The sequence below is a fragment of the Hibiscus syriacus genome, unplaced genomic scaffold (assembly GCF_006381635.1).
Source record: "Hibiscus syriacus cultivar Baekdansim isolate YM2019G1 unplaced genomic scaffold, ASM638163v2 tig00016106_pilon, whole genome shotgun sequence".
NCBI lineage: Eukaryota > Viridiplantae > Streptophyta > Magnoliopsida > Malvales > Malvaceae > Hibiscus > Hibiscus syriacus.
The window spans coordinates 155,547-162,496 of record NW_024062382.1 but is presented as its reverse complement, the minus strand read 5'-3'; positions in this window follow the sequence as shown (position 1 = coordinate 162,496).

The following is a 6,950-nucleotide window of genomic DNA, read 5'->3' as shown; positions in this document are numbered from 1 at the left end:
TATATCAGTTTTATGAGAGAATATGTCTACATAATGTATCAACACAAATTTAAAAAGTGTCGATACATTTTGTCCAGAATGAATGCCAAACGAGGTGCACACATAAAATGTCGATACATTTATTAAAAGTATCGATCCCAAAAACATCGAAACCGATAATTACAATGTAATAGGTAAATTTACAATGTACTCGGTATAAATATATCAGTTTTATGAGAAAATAGGTCTACATAATGTATCGACACATTTTAAGTTTGTGTCGATACTTTTTTCCAAAATGAATGTCCAACGAGGTGCACACATAAAGTGTCGATACATTTATCAAAAGTATCGATCCCAAAAAATCCAAACTGATAATTACAATGTAGTAGGTAAATTTACAATGAACCCGGTAGAAATATACCGATTTTATGAGAAAATAGGTCTACATAATGTATCGACACGTTTTAAGTTTGTGTCGATACTTTTTTCCAGAATGAATACCCAACGAGGTGCACGCATAAAGTGTCGATACATTTAAAATTGTATCGATCCCAAAAACATAGAAATCGATAATTATAATGTAATAGGTAAATCTGTAATATTACCGGTATAAATATACTGGTTTTATAATAGAATATATTAATATAAGCGCTACCTAATATGTTATTGTGCTTAATAATATTTTCAGTAATTAACCTATTTTATTATATAAGCGCTACCTATTACATTATATAAACGCTAACTAATATGTTATTGTGCTTGATAATGTTTCTAGTATTAACCTATTTTATTATATAAGCGCTACCTATTACATTATATAAGCGCTACCTAATTTGTTATTTTACTTAATAATATTTCCGGTTAAATGATATAACATAACCGGTTTAAATTTTAATCGATCACTTATTTAACCGATCATACCGTTTTTAACCTTTTTTTAACCGCCGTACAACAGAACTAGCCATCAAAGCTTCGTGGTACAAGTTATGAATGAATGGGCGTGGGCAGGCAAGGGGGCCAAAGAAGGATTACATAATCACTTTGATGGTTGCATTGTCTTGCCCATGATAGCGAGAGAATATTTAACTTATAACGTCATTTCCAATAGTGATAGTAATCTATCGTATTTAATTTGATAAATATCACTGAAAATAATATTTTCCATAATTAATAGGATTAAGAATATTTTGGGTGATATATATGTTCTTTTATCTATTTATATTATCATATATGAAATGTAATTATATTATTGAATAAATCATTAGTATTTATTTCATAATACCAAAATAAAAAATCACTAATAAAAAGAATTTTTTTCATCAAAATTAATGAAATAAGGTACATGTATAATTGGGGTGAACAGAGGGGTAATTGATCCTTCAAAAATTTCAATTTTTTAGTCTTTTTTGATATTTTTTATTGAAATATGATTTTAATTTTCTAAAATTTTATAAATTCATCATTTAGGGCATGTTTGTTTACTGAAAATATTTTTCGAAAAATATTTTCCTTAAAATGAATTACATTTTTTGAAAAATATATTTTAGAAAACATTTTATGATGTTTGGAAGATGTTGTTTAAACCCTCTTTCCACTAGTTGATGAATTTTTTAAAAAGTATTTATTACAAATATTAAATACAATAAATAATATTATTTATTATAAAACTTAATATTATTATTTTTAAAATATTAAAATAATTTATTTATTATTAAAATATTATTTTTATAATTTTATTATTAAAAATATTAATATTGGTATATTTTATTGAAATAAAAATGTTATAAATTATATTAATTATTTATTGAAGTAATAGTATTATATTATATTTTAAAAATATTAATTAGTATATTTTAAATATCTTTAATAAAATATTATTAGATTAATATTAAATATATAAATAATATTATTCATTATTAATAATTTAATAATATTATTTCTATGAAATTAATAAATAATATAAATTTTATTAATAACTTATTATATATTAGTAAAATAAAAATATAATATCTTATATTATTATAATGTAATTGATTATTTTATTATAATATTAAAAATATAATACTATATTATTAGAAATATTAATAAATATATTTTAAATATCTTAATAATTAATATTTTGATTAAAATTATATTAAAATATTTTATTAATATTAAATTCATAAAATAAAATTATTTTGAGTATTTATTTTTTGAATTGAAAAGTTCAGAAAATAACTTACGAAAAATAGATTGTAAGTCATTTTCTAAAAGACATAAAAGAAATTTTGTTGGTTAAAAAAATATTTTACGTTGATTAACTAGTTTTCCTCTAACCAAACATCAAAAAATAAAAATATTTTCCAAAAAACGTTTTACATGAAACGGACTCAATATTAAATCTCACGTCTCTCCCCAGATTTAACATTAAAATAGATAAGAGAGTTCCAGTTCCGTACTCCTCCATTGCATCCCCTACCTCACCTTTTTGCCTGGTCAAACTGAGTTGTTCCTCGAGTTTCCAGAAAATTTGTCAAAATAGCGTTGGTAATTTTGTAAGGTATAGTTCTCTTTAAATTGCCGAGGCCGAGGCCGAGGCCGAAGCAACACCACTAGCACTGTTTAACTAATTAATTATTATTAAAACTTCCATGTGTATGTGTAACAAGAGGATCATGTGCATGTGCAAGCGCATTTCCATGTCTTCTATTTATATAATTTAAAGGCTCTCTCATCCGATAACAAAGACAAAAATTGAAATTGAACTCATCTAATAATTCCAGTAATTAAAATTATTATTATTATTTATCAATTTTATACTCAAATATATATATATATATATTATTAATGATTGAAAAATATAAACAAATAATAATCTATAATTATTTTAAACTATTACAATACAAAAGTCAAAGGCTGGAAAAAGGGGCAAAGGGAAATGGTGGTTTTGGGGATTAAAGGAACATTGTGGCTGTGAAATGCACGTTCCCATCTCATCGAACCGTGTGACCTCTCCATTGCCAGGCCACCTCCTCACTTCATCTATTTTAATATTGTCGGAGGAAATGTCACTTGATTATATTTGAAAAAGTTCGGCTTTTATTTTGAAAATAAGTTTTGAGTATCATCGATTTTTGGGTTAAGTAGGTCGAATACCTAAAAATATTTATTAAAATAATTTTTAAGAAAATATCAATTTAAAAGATGAAATTAGTCTACGTTTAATTGAAAATTCAATTTTAAGGATTCAGGATTTAATTACGCGCGAGAAAGGGTGAGCACCCTCACAACGCCCAAAGTTAGTAGTCTCAATTATATGTTGTCTAAAATAATGAAACTTTACAAATTTGAATTTAAAATTTAAATTACGATCATTTTATGTCTTGGAATTTAAAAAATATGAGTAAATAGCTTTTTAAAATATTTTACTTAATGAAAATGATTTAATTTACTCGATTTTATTTAAAAGGATATTCTCTTACTACGTAAAATAACGAAAATTAAAATTCAGTCATGTTTGACGCAATTTCATTAATTCACGACGCAAGAAAACAACATATTTAATTTTTTTAGAAAACGAAAAAATAAATGCATGATTAGATGCAACAATAATAAATGATATGTATAAAATGAATGAAATATCAAATATAATATGACCAATAATAAAGAAAAATGTCACTATACTAAAATATTAAAAGAGTATTTTAATTAAAATATAATAAAGTATTAAAAAGTCTATCCTCTAATATAATATATATGTAAAATGCCATATTACATATATTTAATACTACTTAAAACTAATATATATATATATATATATATATTAAAATATAAGGGCTAAATAAAATTAACAAAAATACAAGGACATCATATATAAATTAATCACTTACAATAAGGACCAAATCACAACTAAGCAAAGGTAATAAGGACTAAACATGGAAATAAGCCAAATATTATACGTAACAGATTTAAACAATATTTAAAAACATGCAGGGATCAACATGAAACATAAACAAATTTATGGCACAAATCAAACAAAATGTGAACTTTCGATTGATGACTAGAATGAAAATGTTACAAACTCGAGATGACCCAAAATACTATTTCCCCTTTCCAAAAACACGGTGATATGGTCACCCAAAATAGTACGGTTTGGCACTTGGTATTTAACCCCGAAAACAGGCCAAAAGTGATTTCCCTCATTTGTCACTCATTTCTATTTTTTGTTAAATAGAGAAAATCTCAAAATCCTCTTTCATTTTTTTATTCTCTTCATCGAGGTAGATGGAGAGACTCCGACCACCATAGTTCGGTGGCCACGATGAAATAGAACCACCTAAAAAATGTTTCAAAACCCTTATCATTTCTATAAAAACCTCGACTCCTAAGCCCTTATCTCTCCTTATCTTAGAACTACAAACCCTAATAGACCCAAAACCTTTACATCTCAACTGCCCGAAACAGTGACTAAACCTGATCTAAGCCCCGACTTTGAAGGTAGAAAGGTTACCTTCAACGTTACAAGCGATTTTTTTCTTACTTTGGTGTGCAATGATGACCGAGTTCCTTCAAGAAAGGTAAGACATTTAATTTCCTGTTTCCCTTCTCTCATTTTCTTCATTCTATCTGTCGATATCGTTTTTAGTTCGGGCTAGAGAAACACAAATATCAACTTAAGAGATTTTATTTAAAAAGATTTTAAAATGTGAGGAGTCACACCAATCATTTTAAGGTGCAATTGAGACACCATAAAAATCGGATGATTTTAATAAAACATTTTATTTTTATCAAAATATCAAGTTTTGGAGTCTGCAAAAATTCAGAAATCAGACTCGGTAGTCGATTTTGCTTGAGGAATGATTAATACCCCACAAACACTCAAAAATTGGTACCTAATTGATTATTCTATATTTAGAATCGAAAATTTTGAGTTCGATCTTCATTTACTTTAAAAATCATTACTGATGCAAAGTTAAAAAGAGTATTCATTTATTAAAGTTGATAGCATTCACCCCCTAGCATGAATGCGGGAGATCAACTATTGTGCCCAATAACCGAACATTTCCTCAATATTTTAGAAATCATAATGCGGTTTTGAAAAGGATGTCGACCTATTTCGGGAATCACCAGTAGTCATCCCTGAGCATACTTGCGGGAGATAAACTAATATTACCTTGGGTTTTAAAATAAAATGCAATCAAACAATTTATTATTAATCCTAATTAAACTAAAGGATATATTTAGGCTTTCTAGCTTACAGTGTCAAATTATGATAATTAAAGAACCTAGAGGCATAAATCTAAAATGTAGGCTTTAATATTAATCCTACTTGATTTTAACCAGTTATTGAATCGAATAATTGATATGGTCCTTTGAACATTTAGGCGAGGGCCAACTCCAATTATTCCCTAAATTAAAAGGACTAGATTGAAACCTAACTAAAGTAGAGGTTCTAACATTAATTTAAATTAATTTTAATCAATATTGCAATTCAAATAATTAAATCGAAACCTCGAGCAAAAATGAGAACCAAATTAAGAATTCTCTTAATTTAATGACTAAATATGAATCGAATAATTAAAGGATTATGGACTAAATCTAAAAAAAAAGAATCCATCAAGGACTAAATTAAAAGGATACAAATATTAAAGGCAATTAAAATACATAAAAGGACTAAAATTAAAATACAAAAAAATGAAAGATAAAATAAAATAAAGAAAATAATAAATTAAAGTAATGAAATTAAAGGACTGAAATTAAATAAATAAAAAGTAAATGACAAAAATTTAAATGTGCATAAAATTAAATAACAAAAACAAAAGAGCAATAAAAATAAAATGTTAGCATTAATTTTTAATATTTAACCCAGATCGTAAATAATGTGAGTCGTACCCTGGGGCGGGTCGTCGCAAGGTCGTACTATGGTTCGAATGTAAAATAAATAAACAAGTAAATAAAAAGTTAGCGGTTAGCAGTTATAAATTAGCGGTTAGTGTTAGAATTGTTAGTAGAGTCCGAACAGTAATAATACGGATCATACCCCGGATCTAGTCACCACAAGGTTGATTTGAATATTTCGTGCAACAAATAAATAAATAAACAATAATTAGAATTAGAAATTAGTAAAATCCAGATCGTAATAATTCAGGTAATATCCTGGATCAGGTCACTGCAAGATCATATAATAGTTAAAAGCGATAAAATAAAAGTTAATGGTTAATTAATAAATAAAATAAAACATAACCAAATAAACATAAACATAAAAAACAACACATAAAATCTGACGTAATTAAATAACAGTGGGCATCGTAATCATATATAAATGCAAGTACATAAAGCAACCAGCAGATGACCAGAATGTAATAAAATAATAAAATAGTAGCTAAATTATAAAAAATACACTAGTTAAATAATGACCAAATCAAAATAAAATAAAACCAAGGGGTCAAAATCATAACAAATAAAAACACAAAAACATGGTGACCAAGATGCAAATACACGATAGAAGTGGAGGCACATGAGGGTGATTAACCCGTGAAACAAGTGACTAGAATACGAAAGGGTACTAAACGAGGGGGCCTAAGCGTGATTTACCCTTTTTTCATAAAAGCAGAATATTCCCCCCATTTCACGTAAACGGTTGAGAAGCTTGTTAAAGCTTCACACTCATTGCTGTCGACCACACACCGACTCTCACACGTCGAACACCGGGCCGGTGACTAACCTACACCAACCGGCAACCCCAACCACGACCAAAGGATGACCAACAAAAAAACGTTTCCCCGTTCAAACTCCCTATCTCGTTCTTTCTCTTCCCCCACGCCGAGAGGCTTAAAACAAGCCTCAACGCTAGCTATCAATCACTGACGTTCCCTTCACTCCCTCATGGTCGGTGTTAACCGATCGGTGAAGACCTAAACGACGTAAAAAAGGCCCCCGACATTCGTTCATCACTCACAAACTAAGCCCCGAAAATCACACTCCAAACA